The sequence below is a fragment of the Cyanistes caeruleus genome, chromosome 8 (assembly GCF_971803275.1).
Source record: "Cyanistes caeruleus chromosome 8, bCyaCae1.hap1.1, whole genome shotgun sequence".
Lineage (NCBI taxonomy): Eukaryota > Metazoa > Chordata > Aves > Passeriformes > Paridae > Cyanistes > Cyanistes caeruleus.
Window position 1 is genome coordinate 24,428,983 of NC_141708.1, and position 27,999 is coordinate 24,456,981.

A 27,999-nucleotide genomic window follows, 5' to 3' on the forward strand; every position below is an offset into this window, starting at 1 on the left:
TCTGTGGGTCCGAAACCCGCTAGATTTTCCAAAAAACAAAAAACAAACAAACAAAAAGTTTAAATTTTAGATAGTAATTATGTATTTATTTTGCATTTGTGGAATATGCAGTTTGTTTGCTACCACTTCTAGTGGTACAGATTATTGAACATATGATATTGTTGAACCTTTTTTCTGTGGGTCTAGCTTGTTTCTGCTTAGTTGCTAATGTATTTTGAATAAAGGACATAGCAGTTCAGCTGCTAGTCTGTGTTCATCTTCACTGTCTTAAGTTCAAAGGAAAAGAGAATTAATTTTAAAAACTCTTGAAATGTAAGAAACAGGTTACTGTCTACAATTTTAAGAATTATAACACTGTCATGTACACATTACTTTCAAAGAAACAGATGCAGATTGGTTTCTATTGGTTTGAAAGTTGTGATGCAGGGTATTGCCCTTCATTAATGAGAACCAGAGGGGTCCAGAGCACAACTGAAGGCTCTGCAGAAAAAAAAAAAAATTCATGTTCTGCTTTATCACTGGTGTAATGTTCTGTATTCTTGTCATTTTGCCTCTGGCATAAGCATGTGTGCTTTGACTGTATCTATATCAAAATATAGCAAAGTGGGGATGACAAATAGTAACATCCCCACAGAGGCACAGCACAAGAAAGGATCATGCTTTTCAGCCCGTTTCTTTCTAGGTCATGAATGACTTGCATGAAGATGTCAGTATTCTGCATCTGTTTCTCTATTTTGCCAGATGTCTTGAGGTGAAATAAGAGGATTCATGCAGCTAGGAAAAAACCCCTACAATCACTTATCTGTATTGTGCTTTTTATTGAGTTAGGAGAAAAATATCAGGCATCCCTTGGCAAGCTGAGTGTTACCAAAATGTTTCACTTGTCTTAAGCTTACCTAAATTTAGTAAAGAATTCAACAATGTATTAGAAATGATATCCTTTATTTAACATCTTTTAAAACTTTCCCTTTGATGAACTGAAAATATGACTGTGCTACAATTATTGCCAAAATCATGATTCTCTTTAAAAAGTCTTTTGAGAAGAACTGACAGTGACAACTAATATCCTCAGTAAAATGTTGTGGTTTGGCTTTGATTTGTGGTTAACTGTGGCTGGGGTGTCAGCTGGAGTAGCAATTTGCAGAAGTACTTCCAAAATCATAATTAATTTTCAGCTGTAGTTGGACAGTTTGAATGGGGTTCAGATTTGGTCCTATTCTCTGTTTTAAAATACCTTTATCTTATACTGTTTGTACACTCCAAAGATTGTCTTTTTCCTCCCACCATCCTAGCTATGTGACTGTAATTCTTTCATAAAGAATGGCTCTAGAAGACCAGTAAATAAATAATTCATGCTATAACCCATGAAGATCTGCTTTCTGGATGGCTTGATGGCTGTATGGTAGCAGGAGACTTGGGTTACATTGGGACAATTTTAAATTAACACTCACACTTTTAACATGAATAATTGCTTTTAATCATCATAGCAGCCAGTCTGCAAGGACTAATAAATTCAACAGAGTTACCAGAGACAGAGCTTAGTCTCCTTGGGTTCTGTAATACATTTTTAATCGGACTACTATGGCTCTGTGGCACTTGCATATTCCATTGAAATCTTGAAAATCACTCAGTTATAACTCAGTAGAAATTGAAAGAGTCATATATCCTGCCTAGGTGTCTTGAATTTTTGGCTTCTGGTAATTCTCAAGGTTTGGAGAAAAAGCCTAACTGTTTTCAATCTGCTTCTCTAATCATTCACTTTTCCTTACTGAGTTATTCTTTATCAGTAAATTCTTTGTTCCTTTTCTTGGCCTGTAATAGTTTGGGTGCTTATTGTTTTGAATGTCTGTTTGGAGAAATAACAGTCCAGTCCAAGGGGCAGATAGCAAATAGGGTTATATCTGTGTTAGTAATTTAGTTTTTTTTAAAAGGATCAATGGATCTGGCATCCCCATCCTACACATTTTTGTGGGTTTTTTCTCCTTAAGGCAAGATGATGGTCTTGCCATCTAGACCAGCAGTCAGAGCACAGATTTGTTTAGCACATGCTATGGGTGCTCTGAAATGTGAATAAAAGCAAGTGAGAACAGCCCCAACAATATTTATGACAGGAACTGATCCTGGCCTGGACTAAAACACTGGCATAATGTTCTCTAGGTGAGCCTACCTGAGACCAGAGCATCAGCTCCACTGTTCTTCTGGCTTTCCTCCTTGCCCTTAAGAGAAGATGAAGTATATTTCTGTTACTCTGTGCTGGTCCTGGGGCTAAATGCAAATTCCTGCCTTTCCTCTTCCCATCCATTTAGGATGTATTATAGTAGCTCTCCCCCTTGTGTGGGTTTTTGTTGTTGTTGCTGGGTTTCTTTGTTTTGGCTCTCTCTTTGAGGGGGGTTTGTTTGTTTGTTTCTGGGGGTTTTGTTTGGGTTTTTGTTGTTGATTTCCTCACCCATCTATACAGATTTTTATGCTGTCTCTTCTGTGGAGGCATGAAAGACAGCTCTCAACCAAGCATTTTTGTTAGCAAGGGTTTCAAAATAGTTAATGACCCCCTCTGTGTTTTTGAAGAGTACAAAATATTACATGAAAGCTCGCCATACTGGCATTTCAGGAATCACAAAATGTTTTTGTGCTGTGATACCTGGAATAGTTTGTCTGTATTTGTACTATTTTTATGTTTCTTTCATTATGGAGGCTATTTATCCTTTCTGTGTGGCTTAGTGGTCCAACGCAGTACTGATGATTACTTATTTGCTTGGAATGGAATCAAAAGTATGTATTATTTGTCACAGGACACTAAACACCCATTAACTTAGGATTTTATCAGTGGTGTGAGACAAGTTTCAGCCATCAAGGGAGAAAGAAAATGCCCCTTTCATGCTCTAAAATAATGTTTTTCTTCAGTTACCCTCAACTTAATGATACTCTTAAATTGCTAAGTCTTTTATCAATATTAAATAAGGGTTAGTTTATCCATTTGCTAGGTGTTATTAAAACAAACTCTGTAGGTATAAACTTGGACCAAGGAACTGATTTGAATGTGTATAAATGTGAACATCAGCAGAAAGAGGCAGCCAAAGCTCTGACATCTAATTTCTAACTCCAATCACTAACCCACATAGCAGGGACTTAATAAGTGTGCTTTAACAGTGGATATTCCTGAAATACATCTCCCTCCTTGAAAAATGGGCTACACTTGGGATGCAAAGTCTTATCCTGCCTTTACCTCTGAAATGTAAAAAAATTTCAGTTAAAAAATTCCTAGACTGCTAGTCTGCTTCCAGAATTTTTGTACCGTTGAATTCTAGTCCTCTCTAAAGGGCTGACTAAAATCTGGATGCATTAAGAATATATCTCTTTTATTTCATCATTCTGTTTACCTTTGAACTAGTTTTCTGCCTTTTCTAATGAGCTGACTTGACCACTAAAGCTGCTGGCATCCCCCAGGACCTGAGAGCAAGGAGGTCATCTGAGCCCTTCACTTTCGGCTGCCTTGCCGCATGAATTTCAGGAGAATGGTTTCCACTGTTTATTGGAACTGGGATTAAGAGTGGCTGTGTTTTGAGTGACAGAAGCTACTGGGGAAGTCTAAAAGCTTTCATTTAACTTATTCCTTTCTTTTCACAGCAGTCAGACAGTGTTGTAAAGTTGCACCACTGTTAAGGCAAACAACTGCACTGAGAATCAGTGAATTTAAAGCGCCTATCTGCCTTTTGGCACCTTGGCCTTTGGGCTGGGAAAGCCACCCACTGCCTGTGAAATACTTGTGGGGAACAAAAATAAGATTTTTCTTGTTCTTCCCATGATCAGTTATGTCTGCTGCAGACACTTCACTGCACAATGTCAGCTAATGCTGATATCCCTTCAAGCTAAACAGATCGCCAAGAGAAGGCAACGAAACCCCAAACATTCAGCAGTGGCTTTGGATCCCTGCAGCAGCCAGGGTTTGTTTGGCCACCTGTGTGTTTGTGGCTTTTAAGTGCCTGCCCAGGCCCTGAAGTTTCAAGAGTAAGCTAAGAATTTATTATGAGCTTTGCACTTGAAACATTTTTTTCACTTAAAGTTCTTCTGTTACTGCTCAGCTTCTGCTCATACAGCAATATAGGTACAGGCTAAACTTGGATATTGGTGTTTTTGGAGGACATTGTTAGAATTAATACAAACCAAAACCCAACAAAAACCCCTAGCCTGCAGTTAAAAAACCATTTTTGCTATACCTTACCTGGAATATCTCCAGCTCCCTCTTTTTCCACTGGCTGGTTGTCACAGATTCCCAGAACTAATAAACCACCCTCTTCTAACAAGAGGAAGGCTTTGGATCTGGCTCTAGGTGGAATGCTTCCATGTCCTGGGACAAGGCCGGCATCTACTCTGCAATCCACAGTGCATAGTTTTGAATGTTATAAATACTTTCTCAAAGACTTACTTTCTCAAATTTACCTGTATAAATGTTCATGACTTAACAGTTCTTACTAGCATATAAAGCAAAGTTACTTGGTTTTGACTTTACACTTGATGCCCACTAGCATTTTTCTTGAAAAATCATATTTTAAAATAATTTATTAAATAGTACTAGGCTCTGCCTTTCTGCATAAAAAAAAAATTAAGTATTGATAGTGTATTTCAATATAAGGCAACACAGAATGTACTTTTTCTCTTGATCCCCCTTATTCTTCTACTTCTCTTTAAAGAATAGTTCCTTTGCCTATTTATCCAGAGCACCTTCATTTCCTCTCTTCTGCTTTCCAGTCTCTAAGAAATGTATCAATAATAGAACTAATAAATACAGATTGGGTTATTCCAGTATTATTTTTTCTTCCTCTGTTTCAGAATAAATTTATACAATTTCTTTCCTAGCACCAAGAGAATGGATGTCTCTGGCTACATCCATGTGTGCTTAAGTCTATTTATTTTCCTTGTTAATATTTCTAAGACAGCTCTTCATAATGCCTTGTGAAAAAGCACATAAAATCGTATTATTGGCTATTCTGTTAGCTTATTAGTGTAGTCAAATTGTTGAAGGAGGGAACAGATCTTCATTAAAGAAACCACATTGCTTTGACTGAGCAGCTATTGCTTTTTATCTCAATGGTGGACTATGCTGTCTTCAACAATTTTTCCTTAGTTTCCCAGTAAAATTTTTATGATTACTAAAAAGGAATTATTTATTATAGATTATGGTTAGCTAGAACTTCTCAAGTATTGTACTCTATAAGACTTTGAGTTGACTGAAGCTGTAGCTCTGACAAACTTTCCCCAAGTAGATTTCCTACCTCTATCTTTTATTTATTTTCTTCTTTTTTTCCCCAGCACAGAAGGAATATGAAGAGAAGAGTGCTTGGTGTGGGGTAAATATTTCAATTGCCACTTGTTAAAAACTGATTTTGGTTATTCTAAATTTAACAAATGAAACATATAGGATGCCAGCGTTTACCTCATGACACTTTGTGAAAAAATCTACATATTAAAAATTTTAAGCTGCCACTAAATTTTGACTAGTATTGTTAGCATAGTTCTGGGGGTTTTTAAACTGTTTGCTTACTTGAAAATCCTACAAATCCTTCTGCTTTGAAGAAGTATATTTTGAAATACCTGAATTTGCTGCCTCCTAAGGCTGTACCTGGCTTAAGAATGAAGCAATTATCACTCAGACTTTTTCCATCAGCAGTTATTGTAATTATCAATTTATTTGTTTTCAGGCTTTAAAAGTGGCTATTGGAATGGTGATTCCCAGTTGTTTATTTTAACCTCTGGTTAATCAAGACCCAGTGATTCTGTTGCTTGTTCTACATGGATAGTAAGTTCATTTCCTGGAAGGCTTTTGATGATCTGTTAGCAGATAACACAGCTATTCCTTTTCAGCTTTCACCTGAAAGATTATGTGATGAAACTGTAAAGGGCTGTGGTTCTTTTTCATCTTTTCAATTGCTTCTGATTACATCATATTCTGTGGGGAAATGATGTACAAATATGACCAGAAAAAAAGTTTCTAATTTTTAAGAGAAAAACAGTATCTTGCCAAGGGCAAATTACTAAAATAGTATTTTTCTTCTTTGACTATCCTGTCCAATATCTGATACCTCTAATATTTTTGAGATTTAGCTTAAGCTAGATTGTCTTGCAGAATTTGCTCAAAACCCCTTGCATTAACAGTTAACCTGGGGATCTCTACAGATACATAAGGGAATTCATTATTCACATGACTGTGCATGAACTAACTTTTTTTTTTCTGTGCAGGTCTTGCTCTACTGTCTTGAAAATAATCACCAGTTAAAGCTTCTCGGTGCTACACAAAAGCCTGAAATTTTGGCCATAGATTTGAGATGTTGCTAAATTGCATAGCTGTTGAGATGAAGTGGGTTAGTTTACTTTAGCTTTTCAAGTGGACATGTCAATGGAGGCTATGTCTTGGCAGAATAGGAAACCATATATATTTATCCTTTGGCCAAGGGTTGGCCACAATGCAGCTTATATAGACAGCGACACAGCAGATCTTTCCAATCAGTAAACCACAAACCTTAGTCTTACTCTGTAGGATCACACTTTGCCATATTACATATCATGTAATTCTGGCAGTGTTAGTCACACAGCATCTGTACAGCCTACAGTATGACTGAGCCAGATGAATGCATGAGCACTTGTCTTTTGGAGTTCTGGCCACTTTCCTTAAAATACCTGCTTTTAACCTTAGCTACAGAAGATGATAGTCAACAAATTTCTACATTTAATTAGTTTGACTGCATGTTATCGGTACACCTATTAAGCACACTGTAAAATATTTCTTGATGCAGAGTAACCTTTTGTAATTACCTATTATGACTTGCTGATGTGTTCTTTACCTAAGAAAGACGAAATTTCTCTTACTTTTTACTTTGCTCTAGGAAGTACAAGCTACTTACGTTCATAAGCAAAACCAGGATGAGTAAAAATCAATAGTTATATGTAGAGAACTGAATTTTGCTGCCAGTACTACTACATTGGGCCTTTGATAAATGATTCCCAGTGTTTCTAAATGGCTGCAATAAAAAAACCAGCATAAACCCTTTGCTCCTTTGCAGGGTGTTTAAAGAATTTTGTGTTAGTAAAGTCTGCTGTTCTGAATGAGTTTCATATCAAGACCAGAAAATATGTGACCTGGCTTTATTAGTTTTGCAGCAAGTCAGACTTTGGGAATGTTACTGTTATCTTCTTTGTGCCTTGGATAACTAATGTGCAGGGAAAAGGCTATCTTGACCTGTTTCAGAAGATTGTTGTAACTATAGATGCATTACTGTCTGTAAATAAATTTGAGACCTTGTAGGAACACTTTTAGAAGTCTGAGTTTTCACAACTGATGTTTTCACCATTTTTCCACTTATTATTCATTGCCAAAACATCTCCTCTTCTTTTGGGGAATTTATTTTCACCGCTGAATCTACCAACCTTTTCTTTCCCCCAGCACCCTTAAAGAGCTTGACAAACTAAGAAGTTTTAAACCTTTTAGTTGCTGAAGTATCTTCTTGGAAATGAAACTTTAAAAAGTATGTTACTGCTTGGAATAAGAAGGGCTGCATTGTTGGTTAGAGAGCTCCCATAAATGCTGCGTGGAAGCATCTCATAGCAAACAATGGATACTGGGAAGGAAATTAACAGTGATCCATTGATTTCTTACTACACTTCTGAACTGTTTGTCTGTTTTCAGCTTCTAAATAGTGAATCGATACACAGTCAATTCTTGATCTCATAGAATAATCACTGGTATGCAGCAGCACATCTTGTGGTTTGGGCAACAGAGGGGCTTGGGAAGAACTGTATTTCTATTACTTGTTCCGCTGCTGAACTACTCTATAGCATTAGAAAAACCCTTTCACTACTTTCTGCTCACTTCCTTTATCCCTTTTTTTTTTTGTTATTCTTAGATTTTGTGGACATTTTTCTAGGGACATTTTTTCCTCTGTTCTCTTTTGCCAAGCTCAGCACAAGGCCTGCCTGGACAGAGTGGTCACATCTGTGTAGCTCCATCCCCTGTGTCCATTACCGTAGGAAAAGCAGACTAGTAAGTATATATTGTTATATTGATTGTATTGTTGAGGAATAGGAGGCAAAAATTATATGCTGTTTTAACTATTTTCAGGTTAATTCCTTGGCTTGACAGATGTTGCTGAGTAATTTCATGGTGTTTGAAAAACAAAATCTGTGGTGAAGAGCACAAAAAAGTCAAAAGTTCTCCTTGGAAAAAAAAGCCAAAGCAAAAGAAAAACAATATCCCAGCCAAAAAATAGAAGAATTGAGGTCAGAAGTAGTATGTAGAAAAATACAGTGAGCAAAAGAAAAGGGGAATGCTATATATTGTAGCCCGAAAACAGAAATTTTGCATGAGTTTTGGTAGTCAAATGTAGGTTGTTTGGGAGGTGGCCATTAGCAATATATGGATTTCTTAAAGTAGAGCTTTTAAACCTTTAAAGAGGTTTCATGATGGAACTCTGCCTAGTTCCAATCTCAAATACAAACTCTTAATTATTTCCTTTATTTTGCTCTGTCTGCAGTAATACATAGCTTTGTGCAGGCACAGCAGATCTGCTGATTGAGGTTTCAGTAGTGAGTTTCCTCATGAGCATTTTCTGGTGTATTTTATCGATGTGTGATTTATTCCCATTCAATGTACTCAATTTTTCTTGGAATGGAATAGGAAGAAAAATCCCTAGTTGACTAGCCCTCCAGACACAGCTGGAACATGGCTGCCTTTGCTTGAGCTTGCATTTTAGCACTGGGTTTAACAGATTTGTAGTCTGTGCTCACATTTCTTCTCTTCTATTGCTGTGAAGTAGCAACCTTGTTAAAAATACAGTTGATGTTACAAGATACCTTAGCCGATAGCAGGAGTTTGTGTAAAAAAATGAATAGGAGCCTGCACATCAAAATGTTTTGAATGTCTAACTCCTCACAGAATTTAAAGCTGGAAAAGACCATGGAAATGTTTGTTCTGAACAACCCTAGTAAGCAAGATAGGAAATTTTGCCAAGAATTGTATAATCTTTCTAGTATCTTTGGCTAAAAATATCTTCTTGATCATCTTCTTAATCTGAAAAACACCCCTGCAACAGAAAGGGCACCAGCTCCACTACTTAACCACTCTCCAAATTAAAATTGTCCTCAGCTGCTAGTTATCAGATTTTTGAGTGGAATTTAGGTTTTCTTTGTATTGACACTGTGCCACACTCCAGGCCAATAGGTTTTGGTTTTCTTAATTACATGGTGCTTTATTTCTTTGGGGGTTCTTTTGTTCCTTAATTATATTGCCTTTTCATTTTACTATAATAAATTGTTTGAGGCCCTTTATTACCAAGTAAAAAATTAATTCTAGATTTTTTTTTAATTTTTGAAGTGTTTCCTTTCTGCTATCCTGTTCTCCAAACTACATCTGGTCTTATTAAAATGTGTATGTCATCTGTACACAGTATTCTAGTAGTGATACCATATATAGAGATAAATCACTTTCCCACTAAAAATCAACACATCTGCTTTTGTTTGTATATCCAAAAAACTGGATTGCCTGGAGCACATGGAAGGATCATGCTAGTTCCAAACTCCTTTTAATATGAATTGCAACTGCATTACTTGCTTTTGGATATCATATTTTGTGTACCTTTTTGGGCTTGCAGAAATGTGTGGTTTTTCTAAAGGTAATTAAGGGATTTTTATCTTTTACCTTCTCAAAAAAAACCCCTCAAAATAGGACTTTAAGTCTGTAGAATCAGAATCCTGTAATGAAATTACTTCCTTCTCTGTCCTGTATCTATACTCCCAAAGCTGAGGACAGACCTTCTCCATGTTACCAGTTTAAGGCCAGGTAATAATAACCTGTGTTGAATTCCACACTGCAAGAAGTGCATGGAGCTCCAGGCAGGTGAATGATGTCCTGCAGTACAGGCAGTTGTTAACTTTTGACACTGTTACATTTATAACAGTCGTTGGGTTTGTAACATTGTCATGTTTATAAAAGCTGAATCGAGGCAACTCTTAGAATATAAATTGCCCAAAACTGTACAGACATGGGTAACAGGACTTGCAGCCAGCAGTTGGAAAGGAGCAACGAAGGGCTCCCAGGGTAGAGGAGTGATATTCTACCCCTTAGGGGAAGATCCTATCAAACATGTTCTCACTTTTCAAGATGCTTCCCCCTCACCCTACCTACTCCATGTCTCTCTTTGCCTTTGAGCATATTACTTTTCATGGCAATTTAGCTCATGAGCAGTATCATTAGTAGCTTGCTCATGTTTTGAGGTGGCCTTAGTTTCCCTGTTTCTTCAATAAGATATTTTTACAAACTTTTGTTTGAAAGAAGAAAATGGCCTAGACTTTTCCAAACCTGACTGTTGTTCTGTAGGTTTCCATTTGGAAAGTTCATCTATGCAATAATTGTGCTGCTAAAAAAACAAAAAAGAAAAGCAAGATCACAGATATCTAGTGACTAATTTGAATGTTTGAATATAGAATAACAGAGACTGATTTTTTCATTCTATTTTTTTTTTTTTAGTTCAGTTTATTGGCTCCAGAAATTCCATTTTAATAGTTGAAAAAAGCAGGAATGTCTTTTCAAGCAATAAACTAGAAAGTTCTGGCTTACAGAGCAGTGCAGAAATGTAGGCCTATTCTCTCCACAATTTGATAGAAGAGATGTTTTAGTCAGAATAACACCTAGATACTACAGAGCTTCCTTAAAGGAGAACTTAAGTTTTAAAGCTGCACTTTTTCAAGGCTTTTAATTATTTTGTTATAGCATTTGATACCACTTACACACAGAAGGCAATTATTTGATGTATATGAAAAAGCTACAAAGCAGAACTTGTCAGGAAGCATTCATGCTGCAGCAGCATTCACTGCAGCTCACTGCCTTAGGGAAGCTCTGGAGGTCTCTCCTGAGGTACCTGAGTTACTGCTGTACATCCTAACAGCCTTGGTGAGGTGGTTTTCAGCAAAAACCCTAGTGAGACACTAGCTCACATTTCTCTAAGATGAGGGGATATCCACAGATACAGGACTTTGCCTAGCTCTTATAACTCTTGGCTCTTAATGAATTATGAGAAATAAATTGATATTTGTGAAGTGTTTGACTGCTTGGGACAGGAACACTGGAAAATGTAATGACACCACAGCTGTGCAAACAATGCTAAGATGTTCTTCATACCCACTCCTCACTCAGTGATTTGCATCCCCCTCCTCCCCTCACATGGTCAGAGAACACTAAGTTTGATATACTTGATGTGCAAAAAATAGATACACTCTCATGTGGTTTATTATGGGCATAAGTTATTAATGATTGTTTAAAGCACACTGAGACTCATTCTGTTACAGCCCCTGGGGCATCAGCAGTAGTTTGAGTGTCCAAGAGGATTCTAAGCTATGATCAGCACGACACATACCAGTAGGTGTATCTTCAACAGAGGAATTGCCATGGGGCTATTTTTAGTGTAGCTATCAGATATCTTAGGGTGGAAAATTGTAGAGCTCTCTTCCAAAAGATTCTACAAAGCCAGACAGGATGACCACAAAAATATGAGTAGATTTTTATGACTGTAGCAAGCATGAATATGTTCTCAGAAAGAAAGGTTATTTTTCTTAGTTGTGCAGGAGAGGGAGGGACATGCCTTCCTAAAATTGTGGTAAATCATGAATTCTTCAAAGTTGTTTCACAGGTTGTTTCTTTTTCTCATGCTTCACAGGGTCAAGTCCTAATATCTTCCTAATTTACACCTGTGTCATGTAATCCCCTACCTATTTTAAGCCTTGGCTGTACTGACTGAGCTGGTACATTACTGCCACGTAGAGTTCAGTGCCAGCTACTGAATGCTTTTTATTGAAACTTATACAGCCTGTGGTAATCAAGAGATCCTTACACAGGACTGCTTTCACTAATCATGTGAATAAATCAGTGCCACTTTTGCTTATTATTTTATATGCATGTTCCAAACAATAAAGCAGGATACCATTAGTCATGTGCAGCTAATGCTAAAATAATAACTCAAATAGCAGATAGATATGGTAACAGCCACATTTGTTTGGAACATAGAATGCATATACAAATGCATAGGCACATACTCTCTGTAGCTACACTGAATTGCATACTATTGAAGAAGTATCTGCTAAAGATTGTAATGAGAGAAGTAACTATGCTGCAAAGCATGACATGTGGCTCCACGATCTTAATTTTAGTAATATCTAATCTCTCTGTGGCAGTAATGCAGCAGCTCAGTTTCCACAGTCAGGTGTAACTTCTTGTTAAAGTCAGGACTGACTACATGAGAACAGAAAAAACCCCGAAGATATTCCTTTAAAATTCCTTCCCAAACTTGTGTAAAAGCGTTGTGAGAATGTTTGCTGGATGAAGAAAAATCAGTTTATTTGAGGACAGAACTTCAATAGTCTCTTGCTTCACCAGCACTATGTCACTGATTGTATTTTCTGGAAATATGCTGGTGGAGGTTTTCTGAGGCTTTTCTACTTATCTTGGACATGGAGGAAAAAACTTTGAGAACTTTTTGAAGTCATAATCATAACAATTGAGTGGCTGCAAGATTGTAGTCCTCCATAGGAGTTTTAATTGCTTAGTGTTATCATTTTTATGCAACAAATGATACAATTTTTTTTCTAACCCAGGAAATGATTGAACAAAGCTCAGATGTTGGTGAATGTTAGCAAAATGTTACCTGAAAATGTCTGTAGACTGCTGCTGTGCCTGCATCCCACTTCAGTGAGCGAAGTGTGTGACTATTTCCTGCCATTTACAGATGGTGATCCATAAGGGTTCTTGCAGGTTAGGTGGTATATTATTTACTATTCACAGTATTAAAAGGAGTTATAGGACTATAACTGTTTTATTGTATATCTGGGCCCTCTCTGAAAATCAACATTTTGATGGTAATGTGATCTCCCCATTTCCTGTGCAAAATCTTTTACTGTGTTCCCCAACTGGAATTTCTGCTCTTTCCTGATCCAGGGTGTTCACTTACGGTGACTGTTGTAAGTTTGCCTTTCCCTACCCTAAAGATTTTGTTGATAAAATGCTAGCACTTCTCTGTTGCTTTATTTTCTTCCTTGTCCTTTGGCAGCTTTCCACAGCTTTTGGCAGCCCCAGCTCTTTGTCCAAGCTGTCCAACAGGAGATATTCTCATTCTGGGTACATTTCTCAGAAAGGACAACTTTTGTTGCCTCTCACAGAAGCCTCATAGAAATCCACACAATGTTTCCTTTTCAACCAACAACCTACATAAATCTGTAGGTTCTAAAGGAATCTTCCTGCTATCAAACTGTAGCAGAGGTGAAAGTCATCTCCTTCACCTTACCCTCAACCTTTCATTATACACCACATTAAGCAGTTAATTATCAGTTTAGTGCAATTACACTGGGGAATGAATTTTTTTTTTTTTCCTGGCAGAAGTGCTGTGCCCTAGTCTTGAACTGCAGGCATTAGATGACCTGTTGAATGGAAATCTCAGTGCTTGTGGAATTATTACATATATAAAGTAGCTTTTGTACTTAAGCAGTAATAGGATCAGTAGATGTGTCAATTTAAATGATAATTTATTAAGGACAGGATTAGTAAGAGCTCACTTGCCTTTGGGAGTAGAGTTAGAACCTTGCTCAAAATCCCATCTAAATCTTCTGTGCTTCTCTTTAGCCTGTCCTTGTTTCATTATGTTCAGCTGATCATTCAGCAGAACTTAAACACACAAAATTAGGCACCGAATTAGAGGTTTTATTTTTATTTTTCTTAAGTTAGCAGTGCTTTCTAGTCCCTTGCAATTTCCAAGCTGTCCTGAAAGCACAAGTGCATTGCAGTCATAGTAGCAGCTGCTATTTTCTCTTGTTCTAAGCAGACATTCTCTGCCACTCTATTCCTATCCCTCTGCATACTCAGTTTCCAAGCAAGAGCCTGTTAAATGGTTATCTTGAGGGGAGAGTAACCCTACTTCAGTGGGCCTTTCCCGACTAGAAATCCAAGTGGATTTTGAATGTAAACTTTCTTCAACACATCAGGCACTGTTTTGTGGAATATTCCGAAGAAGTTCTCTTACACATGTAATTCAGCTTAGGTTTTATGTGATTTGCTTATGTCAATCTAATAGCTAATATGAATACTAGATTATTTTAAAAATAAATCATTTCATATACATATATAAGAAGGTAAGTAATTCTTATTAATAATTGTATCTGGTAAAGTGGCTGTACTACTAAAACCTTCCTTCCACCTTTCCTCAAATACTAGAAAAAGGATTTTAAAAATGAACTTGCTCAGTTCTTCTATTTCAGGCCATAAATGTAGAAAGGAGAATCTAATTTGACACAGATGGTAAGTAAACTGTTTCTTAAGTTTCCACTATTAGGACTCTAGAATTTTAATTGATGAGCTTCAAACAAATTTTAAAAGCCTAGAGTATTATAAATTTAGAGTTGAACTCAGGGTTAGAATCAATAGATTACAAATGCAAGGCATAGTGGGAGATAACACTGAACAAATACTTATTCTGTTTTTTTACTTTTATTTACATAGATGAGCTACTGATTTAAATAAATTCATTGAAAGTGTATCATGAGCCTATTGTAAAAGAAAATAGGAGCAGCATATTAGTAAAATATTTATATAATGCCAGATTTAGAGAAACTGTAAATGTTAGAACGGGCTGAGAAATAACTGGAAATGCAATCCCTGAATAAGAAATAAACAAAATTGCTTTGCCATAGATCACACATCTTACATGGTATCGTTATTTTATGGAAGGATAATTAGAAACTAAAAAATATGGGAGGTGGAAATGAAGCCATAGCATACACAGGTTTATCCAATGTTCTGGCAAGGAAATACACATGATGCAAGCTTGGGGTTGTAGGTGCAGAAGGTAGTGATCAAAACTGGCCATTGAATTGATAGTCAGTTATTACATATGGAAAATATAGACAGACTACGTTCAGACTGTATGTGCAGAGCTAGCACTTCATATAGTACATTAGTAGAGCCATGAATAGAGAATGTAATTTCTTTCCAAACCCTCAAAGAACTGAAGTCCCCCTACAGAGAATTCAAGGTAAATGCCAGCAAATTCTTGGTGAAAGATTGGAGAGTGAAGTGAGTAATTAAAAAGTAGCATAACAGAGACTATCAGGCTGTAGTCAGCAAAAGGAAATTCCTCTATTCTGTTGATAGTGAACACTATGAGACTACAAAGATGGAGGCAGTGGAATATTATTTTCACATACAGAGTAGTTTGGCTGGAGCATGCAAAAAGCTCAGCTGAGATCAGATTTGTTTAGGTATGGAATACAACTAGATGCATCAATGGTATGTGCTCCCCATTTCTAGCATCTATAATATTCCTCCTTCAAAAATATTTCATGATAGGAAAATAGACAGAAATCTCTCATTTTGTATACATTTTCAGGGTACTGCAGGGGTGGAAAGTCACCATGCTGAGCTGTCAGAGTCCTGGATAAAACCCTTCCTTTTCTATGCATTGTGTGCAGTGGCAGGTTATGTATGACATGGGCTGCAATGGTAATTAGGTTTTATAGATGTGTATCTTGGCCTTTTTTACAATCTATTGCCAGACTGTTATATTTTAAGAGGTGAGCATGTGCCTGTTGAGGCTTGATCTGGGCTCACTAGCTGGAGTCTTGCACGCTACCAACAGCTGACAGAACAGAGAATTTAGCTCCAGTCCTGTACTGAATTTCAGGCAAGCAGCCCCTGTACACTGTTTATGAATCTGCCCCCACAGATCTCTCTGAGGGATTCAAGCAGGCATCAGATTGTTCTCTCTACCTGTTTTTCACTGTGTGTGAAGTGAGATGGTCCATCTTTGTAGCTGAAACATGCTACTGAGGAAATACTATGTTGCCAGGATCCTTGGAAAAACCAGAAAGGAATGATGATGTTTCTATGATTTCTTAAATTCTTCCTTTGAATTGTTTTCCCCAATATTTAGACACCAATATACTCATCTTTGTCAATGCTTTCCATTCCTGATTGCAGGAGGAGGCAAGCCAGGCTCCTTCAAGGCCTTTTTGAGCTTCCTTTTGGATGATAATAATGTAGAAATAACCTGAAGGGGAAGTAGGACACAGCAGCCTCCATTCCAGTCCTGGTATGCCTGGGATTCCCTGCTGGCTGAAGCTCCCAAGAATGAAGGCTGCCTTGATCCCCTCCTGCTGTTCTGTCCCACATACTGCAAGCATTTTCTCAGGAAGGTTTTATGAACTATGAATAACAGTCTAAATTTTGAGGACCATCGCATTCTATCAGTTAGTCAAAAAGTCCTCCTTTTTTATATTTTTTTTTCCTGTATGGAGAATAGCTTTATTTCAAGAACATGTCAGGACAAACCTGACCATTTCAGACAATTTCTTTCTCATCTTTGAGATGCTCCAAAGATGCTCTGTGGCCAGACAGTGATAGAAATGTGCATGAGGGATGCAATGTTCTGGTTTGAACAGTGTTTCCAGCAGTCTTGGAAACAGTGAGATCTATGTCAAGTCTTCAGGTATAATTTCATTGATACTTAGCTGATGTAAACCATCTTAAAATTACAGAAGTCTCCTCAGTTTCATAGATATGATCAGGACTTTCAAATGGATATCTATATTTCATCTCCACTTGAATTGATTAAGAAAACCCCAAAACTGTATTTCTTGATACTCATTTCCTTTACACTTCCCTTTTTAATTTCCAGGCTTTTACTGTTGCCATCTCTTTAAAAGGTCCTTTGACAATACAACATACTAATGGAAAACACTTGCAGATGTTAGTTCCTTTGAAAACACTAAATGTATCTTCAATACATCATAGTTACTGTAAATCACTTGACATGGTTCAACCTCTAAATAACTTTGAACTTTCAGAAAATTATTTGGGGAAGGCGCTGTTTTAAGCATAGGTCAATCAGTTTGAAAAAAAGGAATAGTGATGCCAGTTTTTATCAACTGGTTCAGGAACTGCTGCCTGATTACCTCTGGGTTCATTAGAAGATGTACCTGCTCTGAGTCTCAGGTAACTTCACCTTGCCAGACTTGTCAAGTGCTAATGTAACTACTCTGACACAGTGAAAACTGACTTGCCTAAGCAATGGACAAAAGACAAAACATAAGTGCTGTATTTGATTACCTTACACTCAGGGATTTGAAAACCCAGGTTAAACCCTGAGGTTGTTGCTCTTTGAATTCAACCTCTTTGAGCAGTGGGCTTGAATTCAGGTTCTGAAGGACTCAGTAGAAAGATGGGAATGGTTTCAGTCAAGAGTTCTTTCCTTTGTACTGTCTTACTCTTGCAGTAGTACAGTAGTAACTCTGCTCAGAAGGCTTACACACACAGCTTGTGTCTTTGAAAAAGCTTACTGTGTTGTCATGTGCAAAACAGGAAACGTGTAATGGTATGATCCCCAGAGGAGCCCATCCAGGGCAAACTCTTCTGACCTTGTGGAAAACACATCCAGCCGAAACTCACAGTGAAATGGAAACATCCAAGTTAACCACAGAAGTTAAGAAATATCCTCATCTGCATTGTGTTGCTTTAACGTGGAAAGTCTCTACATGAGCAGCTGAACAATGAATAACACAGTCTGCAAGCTGATGCCACTGTGCAACTCTCTTCATGTTGTTTTTCTTCTTCTTAAAAGCAATATTGTACCCCAGCTTGTTTTCATTTTACAAGCAAAGTGGTATTTTGGAATGAATGACATACTTTCAGATTTATACACTCTTAGATACTGTTGTTATCCCCAAAGAGTAAGAAAAATGTAAATACCAAGGAGAAAGAGACATGATTCAAATTAATCTTAGCAGGCAACAGCTAGATAGTTATTTAGAACTGAGAAGAGATTTGATTGAGAACAGATATTTTGGTCCAGAAATTCTCTTTTCTGGACCAAACTAGTTCTCTGCTCTATGTAGTTTTGCATGTGTCAGGGTAAACTCTTGCCCTGCACAGGTACAATTATAGGATCCAAACCCTGTTCCAAGCAATATCTGAGGCCATGTTCCTTGAAATACATGGCCAAGGATTTATTTCATATTAAATTAGAATTAGGGGAGGAACATACTATTTGAAACCCAAAAGGCTATATTCTAGTTTTCATAGAAGCTAAAGGCAATAATAACTGTTTTCAAAGGGTCTGGGAATAAAAACAATTAGAGACCCTGTAAACTGTGGGAGTTCTATATATTCCAACTATAAAGCCTACTACAGAGAGATATATTAAATATTTATGGACAGACTAGTATTAATATCTGTCTTTAAAAATTTGGTTATTTCAGTAGCATGTGTCTTCACCTACTGATTGAAACAATATTACTTTAGCAGTCTTTCTGTTAAATACAAAGCTGAAGTTATGCAGTGCAACATAAACATTTAGCTCTACAGTTTAGTCTGTAAACACTAAAAGGGCTGGAATGTTTATCTAAAATGGCCAGACGTCCAAAACTTGCAAAGCTGATCTGTTTGCAGTCTTACCAAGAAGTAAAAAACAAAGAACTTTACTCATTTGAAAATGAAGGGAAAAAAATCTCAATTTTATTCCCATCAATAATTAGGCTCAATTTTGTTGCCATTCTGAGTTTTCTTGGCACTGGTTTGCCTACCCTGAATTCATTTTAGAAGATAATTGGTTGAGGTTAGGACTGCTGCTGGAATCTCAGTATAAATCTGGGTCCCAGTAAAAGGACAGAAAGGAGATGGAACAGATGCAGGTAATACTGGTTTTGTATTTTTATTTTTCTAAAAGACTCACTGGGATATATCAAGCTGAAAAAAAACCAGAGGCTTAGGTGTTGCTTCATAAGCACTTCAGTCTTGACTACCATAAAAATGGCAATTTCTGTGAGAAGGAAGGAGCTACTGTCACACAGATGTGACTGTAACCTAATATTTTTGTCTTTATGCTACTGCTAGTAAATCACCATACCTGAATGCTGCTCAGTTCTTGGTTTGGTTACTTAATATTTTACAAAATTATTAGCCCTCATAATACATTGTAATTGTAAAATGTTTACTTTGAGGTAATAAGTAAAATGTTATTTCTGCTTTTTTTTTTTTTCTTTTTCCTCTTAAATGCACTAAAATTCTGTGTCCAAGCTAATCTGGAATATGATTCATGTCATTATCAGATCAGTTGCTGAAATCCTTTCATCAAGTCATAAGGGAAGTGGCTACATCAGGTAAGGGTTAAGCAGCAGAAACCATAATGGTCCAAACAGTAGCTATAAAATACTAAATAAACATTTTCATAGTTCACAAGAAAGTTTGGTTTATTCTGTGATGAAAAAGCAAGTTCTGAGGGTCTTACTGTATATAAATTCATTCTGTTGGGATTAAAATTACATTTAAATTCCTTTAAGGAAATCACAATGTAGAATAAAATTCACAATATAAAATTTATTATAGAAGAAATCACAATATAGAATTACAATATAGAAGAAATGGGGTCTTTTTGTTTTGTTTGTTTGTTTGAAATTTAATTTAATTAATTAATAATTTATTTTTAGAACTTGTTTCCTCCAAACCACAGCCTGAATACTTGCTGTTTGACCAGCTATGACTACAACAACAGGAAAGAACTCAAAGGATTTTTACAGTTAAACATTGATTGGCAGACATAGGGGAACTGTATGTTTATCTGGCATAATTCTTCTCAATTTATTTAAGAGTAATAACTCTCACAGATATTTCATAGCCCTGCCCATAGATATAATTGCTGCAATAACATAAACGGCTGCTTGAATCCTCCAGTGTACTTCTAGGGATTGGATGTCTGATATTACTCCATGTTTTGATTTGCTAAATACCCTGAGGTGCCTCTGTTTTGCAAACCTTTTCCATCCTTGCTCTTAGCGATGGTAGCTGCTCAGCAGGGACACCGTCGCTTCCACAGATCTTTGGTAGACAGTAAGAGGACTCCCTCTGTTGGCAAATCTGTGGGTACCTGTGAGATAAGTAAGAATTATTGTGTCCATGTATCTTCCTGGGATACTTTAATTTTGTGAAATCTCAGCAATTTGATTAATGATGTTGTGCTTGAATAAACAAATAAACAAAACTAACTAGCCACAATCTGCAGCTGAACTGTAAACTCAGGCACTTGCATAATTCTGGTCTATGTACATCTGAGCATCATTGTTAAATCTTCTCTTAACACATTTTTGCGTTCTCTGTTGTATAAGCAAATTAAAATTGAAGGAAGCAGGAATATCAGTGGCTCATATTTGTGGGTGTTAAGTATTTCTGAGGTGAAATAGCACAACTATTTTAAGAAAAGAAAAAATGCCTTTCCATATTTCTAGGAGAGGGCTTTGACTCATCATGGAATGCATTCAAATAGACTGAAGTTCTGAATCTTAAAATGTCAGCACTGAGCTGTCATTCCTCTGTGCTTTGAGCCAGCTCAGATAATAGGCTGTGCTGATGGCAGCTGCTTTGTAGAAAACAACAATTTATTTTCTTTTTTTTTTTTATTGCTTCTAAATATGAAAAGGAAAATCTAGTTCAGGATGCAATGAAGCTCCCTTCCTTAAAACTTCCATCAAAGGCAGTTTGCAGGGTTCAAAATGAGGATAAGGGGTACAAAACAAGAAAATCAAAAGCAAACCAAAAAGCATTTGAGGCCAGCTGTAATCAGCTAGGACTGACTGAGCTGGAGAGAGTAGAAAAGAGAATTCCTTGGCCAGGGGGATGAGCATTGCAGTGGAGCCCGTGTTTTGCAGAGCTGCAGGGAATGGAGGCTGTTGGGGTGCTGGGTGCAGGGGACCTGTGCCACCAGGCCACCCCAAGCTGCACCGCTGAGCACTCCCACACCACCAGGAGACTCTCGCTCCCTGCAGCTGCAAGGCACAGAGATATGTTCTGATTCAAAGTATCAGCTAGATGAGCAATACTTGTTGGAAAAATGCTTACTCAGATCTGAATTTACCTTCTTCCTTTTAGACAAATGCTGCCTCGTTGCTGTCAATAACACAAATCTGACTCTGTTCAGTTTCAGTTAAATACCACGTTGTTCAGCTCTCTCAGGATCTGATCCCTAGTCTGTGGTTAGGGTGCTTACCTGCAAGCAAGGCTGGGCTGGGACACCTATGAAAGGCAATCTTTCAGTGCTCGTTTTTCTTAATAGTTGAAAAATATTTTGAGCAATCTTGCTCAAAAGGTCATCTGTGCTAAAGATGGCTTGAATGACATGGTTCTCCTTAAATGTGGAAAAGGCTCCTGGTGAGTCAGGGCTGAGTCATGGGAAGATTATGCTACTACTCTATATGAGACTTGGTTTATATTATGTTCCAAGAGTTATGTCCCAAAGAACTGTTTTGCTGCAGCAGAATGCTACTGCAGCTGGAGGCGTGGTTTGAGGAGGTGCTGACCCATATCATTAGTGAGGTGAAGAAGCCCCTCAGAGCTTGCTGTGCACAGATGACCCCCAGGCAGTAATGATCTGAACCTTTGGAAAGCTACACTTTTAACTACAGCTTGAATTGTGTTTTTTGTAGTCTTGAGAATTTTTTATTAAGCCTTTCAATTCTGACTAATAGTTACAAAAAAGTGTTTTACGTGTAGAATATTTATCTTTATGTAGTCCTCTTGGTTTTTATTATCATGCTGAGGGTTGATTAATGGTGTTTATTTCCGGTGTTAGGAAAGGGAATTTGAAGAATGAACAGGCTAAAATCACATAGTAGGCCTATAGTGAGCTAAAATCACATAGTAGGCCTATAGTGAGCTAAAATGACCTAGATCTTGATGTTTACTGAGTAGTTGTATTTTCAGCTCCATGACTGTTTTGACATATTTAATACCCCTATAAGCTTTAGGCACTCCTTTCTTCACAGAATTACCACACAAATATCAAAGAAGAGCATACAGTAGATGAAGGAAAAGAAAGTAGTTCAATATGGTATATTCTGACATAGGATTTAAAACTGAGGAGAGCAGAACAGAAGATACAGGAGAGGGTTCAGTTCTAGTGAATAGGACAGTAAAGCTGTGGGTTCATGACCTGATGGGAGGAGCTAAAAGGTGTCAAAGTTAGAATCAAGGCTAAATGGAGCTTGGAGAGTGACTCCAAATCCCACCTTTTTCTATTAAGAGTACAACAGAAGCATTGTTGTGAGACAGAAGTATGAACAGTTATATCAGAAGTGAGGGAACATAAAAATTGAGGTATTTATTTCCCAAAATTTATGGTGTAAAGGGCACACCTGCTCTGAGTCAGTGGTACACCATTTATTGGCATCACCAACAAATAGGCTTTGCTGAAGCCAGCCCTGCTGTGCAAACCTTGAGAAATGGCTAAAGCTGTATCTCTTCACCTAAAGAATTTGGGTCTTGCTGAGAGTTTACAGGACCAGCCTGAACTGAGACCAGACATATCTAAAACTTCAATGGCTGCCACCAGAGAGGAGTTTGACTACAAGCCAATCACTTTGTACTACAGATATCTGCAGCCCCAGAGCCTGAGCTCTCCTGCATGACAGTGGCTGCACAATGGCGATCTCCCCTTGAGCAGGGGTAACTCCCAAGGCCATTCCTCAAAGTCAAGAGATCCCTTGCCTGGCATCTACAGCAAGGTAAGTGACATTTTATGTTAAATCCAAAGCATATTCTACACAAGCGAGCTTAGAAGTGTGGTAAGAAGTAGCGTTTGACCGCCTCGTTGTCATTGTTTAGTAACTGTTTAATCATCATTGTTAAATCACTCTTTAATAAAACTTTTTTGTTAACCTTACAATAATGACTTCTCTTAATAGCTTGAAAACTCTTGGATATTGCTGAATGAGTTGCTTTGCTCTCTACTTCCTGGAGGAGAAAAAAAATAGGTAGGTAGGAAGGTATTTGTGTTTACGTCATATTAAGCTCCACCTGGAAACTTTGTGGGGCTGGAACGTCATTTACAATAATGAAGCAATCAGTTCAGAATGGTATTACAAATTGCCACAGCTGACACATAGGGATAAATGGCTCATCTGGAATGCATTCAGATGGGGTTCCCAGTCGACCAACTGAATTGCATTCAGCAGTACTTAAAAATACTAGCAGATATTTATCTATTTCCCCATACTGGGAGCTTAAACTCTGCAGGTGTAGGTGAAGTGTGTGCATGCCAGGACCAGCTCAGTCTGGTTCTGTGAGTTCCTTTTCCTGTTGGCTAACTCTGTTACATAGAATTAAATCTTGATTTGAGTTCAGAATTCAGTTTTACACAAGATACAATGCAAAGCAGAAAATCTAAACAAATGGTAGAAAATCTGATCTGTAAAGAGGGGAACTAGTGACTTCTAAGAGTGTATGTGGCAAAGTGTCAGCCCACCAAAGTCAGCCAGGCTATGCCCACCAAGCAGGAAAACACAGAGCTATCCAATTTTAACGCTCCAAGGGTTTAATGAGAAGTTTCTGTTAATACAAAATGGAAACTAAAGTACTTCCATCTGTTACTCCTTGATGAAAATGTTTATTTCAAGGCTATATTCTACTGCTTGTGAAGGGTGCTGGTTTACATACAAATGCATGTTGAACCAATTCACTCTTAGTTTGGATGCCTTCAGTAACAATGGAAGATGCTCAGATTGACAGCCTCTCACAGATCAAAGCTCACAGCATGATGGTTTGGGGGAAAATGCAAGAGATATGCAAGAAAATTATTTCACCAAATTTTTTTTGTGCTAGAGACCTACCCAGGTCTAAGGCAGATAGCCTTTGATAACATAGTTTGTACAGTCCATCACAAGTTCTGGCCCAATTATTAAATGGCTGTAGTGTTGCATTCCTCAGCAAACAGCAAGTTGAGCCATAGGCTGTATTACCTTTATTCCAGACTAGTAGCAGTGCAGACATTAAACACTGCAGTCTCCTATTGCAACACAAATGCACTGGGGAAATGAAGCTGGAGTGCAGAAGTCATTTCAGTTAAGCCTGCCTCTGAGCAATGGATTTTAAGCAGTAAAATTTTCTCAGGAGTGTAACACAGATTGAGGATAATGCCGTTACCATCAAATGCTTATCTTCAAGTCTAATACACTGGCATATACAAAGAACCTGTGGAGGATCAAGCAGGGGCGGCAAATCCAAATACGTGATATTGTCTTGGAAGGATCTGGTTTAACTGAAGGCCCAGTTATAAAGAAGGAAAACAGGTGCATAAAAGAGCTGCAAGCTGATAGGGTTAGAAGCTATGTTCAAGAAAAGTAAGTATAAAACCTACAGAATGCTCAGGAGCAGTAAAGAAGCAAGGAGGGAAGATAAATGTCTTTTGTGACTATAGCAGAGTGAAGGGATTCAGGCTAATATCTTTCTAAAATCTCCATCAACTAATAAGACTGTAAAAAAAATGAGCTACAACCCAGCATGACTGTGAGAGAACAGCCTTTCTCATATGAGATTGAGTTGACAAATTATGTGTATCAGTTTCTTAGGGCTCAAAATGAATGTAGGCATACATAATCATGTGTATCCTCAGAGGTCTGAACCTAATCAAGTTCTTGCAGGAAACCTCTGGAGTAACCTGGACCATTTGGGTAGAATTCCCAGATCACACTGACTGGTACTCGAGGTTCTTAGACTGTCTGAAAAACTGTGTTATAATACTTCTAGGTTTTATTTTATGTTTTCTTTAGTGATTTGTGCTTGCTTTTACTGTGTAAACACTCAAGATTTTTCTTTTAGAGTTTTCAACAATATATTATTTTAGTGATAGGAACTAAATGCTGCAAAATGAACGTGGAAAAATGAAGACAGTACCTGTGAAATCAGGAATATGGATGTTTTGTTGTACTAGTTTCCACCACTCAGTTCTGGCCTGTGTGTTATAATGGCACAAATCCACTTGGAAAACTACAAGTCTGGAGCTCGTAAGCTTGGAAGGGTCACTAGGAAAATGCAGTGCTTGCAGGAAATGCTGCTGTGATTTTTGTGGGCTCTCCCACAAAGGCTTCTCTGTTTCAGTTGGTACTGGGTCAGTATAGGCACAATGTCAGAAAGCAGTACGACTATGCTTGAGATGATAGGTGAACTCTCACCCATCCCAACACCAAGAATTCCAGGCCTCATTTCTAACTGTGGCATCGCTGCCCATATGAATTTGGTTTGAAATGCCAACACAACATGACAGTTTTTTATATGGGTAAAAGTGAATCTCTGTTCAGTTGCACAGCACATGGTGCTTTGGGGTTCTGTCCTGGCTTAAATGCTAGAAACCAAGAGGAGGCTGGGAAATAAAAAGATATTAAAACTTGCTGGTAGGCTTCCTGGCTCTTTAAGTGAATGCTGACAAGTGCATGTGCTGCCCATAGCAGATTTTGCAAGGAAAGAGTTTTACTCCAGCCAGAGGTCCCCAAAAGCATGGGCTCAGAGGTTATCATTCCTGTGGAAAAATTTCCAGAAATAAAATACGTTAAGCAAATATCTCAGTCCCTGACTGTCTGAAAATGGCAGGTACTGAGGTTTCCATACAATGATTTCTTTGTCAGAAGAATATTCCATATGCTGCCATAGCTAGCCCAGATTTCTGTTTATGAATGCAGCATCAAAGGTGTGAGACTTCCAGTCACTGAGCCTGGATAAATAGAGGAATTCATAGAAGTAAGCCAAATCTAGACCTTGGTTAAACCCATGGAAGATTGCAATTGACTTCAAAGTGAGCACAAGCTGGTCTGGAATGAATATTGAGTTGGTTGTAGCAGTACAAGCTTCCTCATCCACCCCTTCCAGCCTAGGCATTGATACTCAAAGGGCTTTCCTACATGAAAAAATAACAGTACTGAAGTTATAGAAATATGAGGGTTTTTTCTCAAATTCTGCTGGAAGAAGAAATAGTGCATTGTAGAAGTTGCTGTGTCCTCATCTGATGGGAGTAGCAGCTCCTCTGAATGGCCCCAAACCTGTTTCAGTCGAAGTTACTCTGGTTAATAGGACTCTCGTGTCAGACCTAATGAGGCCCCTTTCGGCTGATACAGGTGAGAGGAGTTTAACTCCCAAGAGAAGCAATACCAGCAGACTCAGAGGACAAAGATCACTGGCCTTCTTTCCACCTGAGCTACTCTGGACACATCCTCATTTCTCCATCTTACTGCATAGTGAACATCAGGCTACACTTTGCATCAGAACCTGTGTTTAGCTTTGCCTATTAATGAGAAATGTCTGTATCAGTGAAGCTTAAGATAATCTGGGTATAAATTTATAATCTGTGCTAAACCGCTATAGGTTTTGACTGAGGTGTAATTTATCTTCTTCACAGTGGCTGGTTATAGATTTGTGCTGAAGACAGTGGTGATAATAATGGAGATATTTTTGTTATTGCTGAGCAGGGCTTGCACAGAGCCAAGGCCTTTCTGCTTCTCACCCCACCAGTGAGGAGACTGGGGGTGCACTATAAATTGGGCAGGGACACAGCTGACCCCAAGGGTTATTCCAGACCATATGACATTGTGCTCAGTATATGAAAGCAAGGGGGGGCATTTGGAGCAATGGCATTTATCTTTCCAAGTGACTGTTATATGTGATGGAACTTTGTCCTTCTGGAGATGACTGAACACCTGCCTGCCCATAGGAAATGGAGAATTAATTCCTTATATTTCTTTGCCTGCATGCATGGCTTTTGCTTTTCCTATTAGACTGTCTTTATCTCAACTCACAAGTTTTTTGGCTTTTACCTTTCTCATTCCCTCCCTGATCTTGCTGACCAGGGAGTAAGGGAGGCTGTGTGGGGCCTGGCTGCTGGCTGGGGTTAAGCAACCACAGCTGTTCTTATATTCAAATATTCCTATTCACCTGCTCTAGACTATTTTAAATGTAGCTGTTTCTCATGAGTGTAGCCTTGGCCTCTGCCGTGCCAATAAAAATTTTGATGAGGGAGAGGGAAAAAAATGGCAATTTCTTCTCTTTAGTTCAATCACAGTTGTTGCATTTCAATGATTGGCCACTGTAATATGTGAAAATTGTATGGAGGAGAAAAATCCCAGGCCTGTCACTGAAAGCTGTTGGTAGTTGAACAGGATGCTTTAAGAAGCGTGAACACACCTATCCAAATTAGTTTAATCCTTAATGAAATTGCCTGTTACAAAGCATACATATTAGAGAAGCAAGTGTTGGAAAGGAGGTTCTGGATCCTGTTCACAAAATTCCCAGCTGCAAAGTTCATTCCCCACCCAAGTTGTATAATGCTGTGATTCAGTTAGGTAATGCTGTCTTTGCTATTTTGATTAGTGTCTTGGCAAAAGAAATTTAATTGGAAAATGCTAGCCCTTTTTATTTTTCATTTTTATTATCTTGGTTTGTCTCTCTAAATGCTTCCATGTGAGCAATTTCACTCATCTTTAAGGAATGCATGTAGGAAAAAAAGATGTTTATTGAAGCCTTTAGCTATTACTGCTTGTACTAGAAAAGGTCGACACAAACTTACTTCCTTCCTCTTGATTTTTTTGGGAGTTTTACTTAAGGAAAAGTAAGCTATATACGAAATGGGGGTTTCTGTACCACCTTGTCTGGAAAGAATATTTTCTGAGATTCCCTGGTGAGAACAGTCAGAGGTGGTTTTGGGTTTAAATCCGATGTTGTCCTGAATCTTGACTTGAACCGTAGCTGCCCGGATTTGTTTTTGCCGTGTCCATGTCACCCGCTCCCTCAGGTGACGCTGTGCTCTTGCGGAATGCCCAGGCTGCCTACCTGATGGGTGGAGTTACCTTTTTTGCCGTGTGTCTTGTTTTTTTGTAAAATGGGCCTCTCGCTGAAGCTGCCTCTTGGTCAAACCTGTTGTGCGGTTTCCATCCCCGGCCGGCACACACCGGTGCCGGCTGTCCCCGAGGCCGGGCCCGCCGCTCCCGGCAGGTTTCGCACCGCCCGGCCCCGGTCCTCCCTCACACCGAGGCCGCGGCGGGGCGGGCGGAATGAGCCGTGTCCGCAGCGGCTCCTCCTCCTGCCGCTCCCCGGCACCGCCCTGCAGCGCCAGCGAGCACCTGGGACGGGCGGCGGGAGCAGCGGCTCACAGGACCCGCGGTAGGCGC

At 38.4% G+C, this 27,999-nt stretch overlaps 1 protein-coding gene and 1 long non-coding RNA gene across 13 annotated transcripts in view; one reads left to right on the plus strand and one right to left on the minus strand.

Annotated features, from left to right (window-relative positions):
- Nucleotides 1-27,999, plus strand: part of ANXA11 (annexin A11) — a 67,689-nt gene that overhangs the window by 20,547 nt on the left and 19,143 nt on the right. For 2 of the 12 annotated variants that reach the window (XM_086899668.1, XM_086899664.1), the window contains 3 exons: nucleotides 19,129-19,179; nucleotides 22,440-22,572; nucleotides 22,753-22,821. The gene's annotated coding sequence lies outside the window, so the exon portion shown is untranslated. Of the gene's footprint in view, nucleotides 1-5,307; nucleotides 5,346-5,696; nucleotides 5,795-6,234; nucleotides 6,357-7,895; nucleotides 8,033-8,110; nucleotides 8,269-14,272; nucleotides 14,327-19,096; nucleotides 19,180-22,439; nucleotides 22,573-22,752; nucleotides 22,822-27,521; nucleotides 27,992-27,999 lie in introns of those variants that run through there. The other 10 variants (XM_086899663.1, XM_086899667.1, XM_086899666.1 and 7 more) reach the window with 10 other exon arrangements.
- Nucleotides 2,163-27,532, minus strand: LOC111931030 (uncharacterized). Its single transcript, XR_002865405.2, has 4 exons — nucleotides 24,740-27,532; nucleotides 19,832-19,943; nucleotides 4,220-4,368; nucleotides 2,163-2,216 (listed from the first exon to the last, which is right to left on the minus strand). It is a non-coding gene; the product is annotated as an uncharacterized LOC111931030 (long non-coding RNA).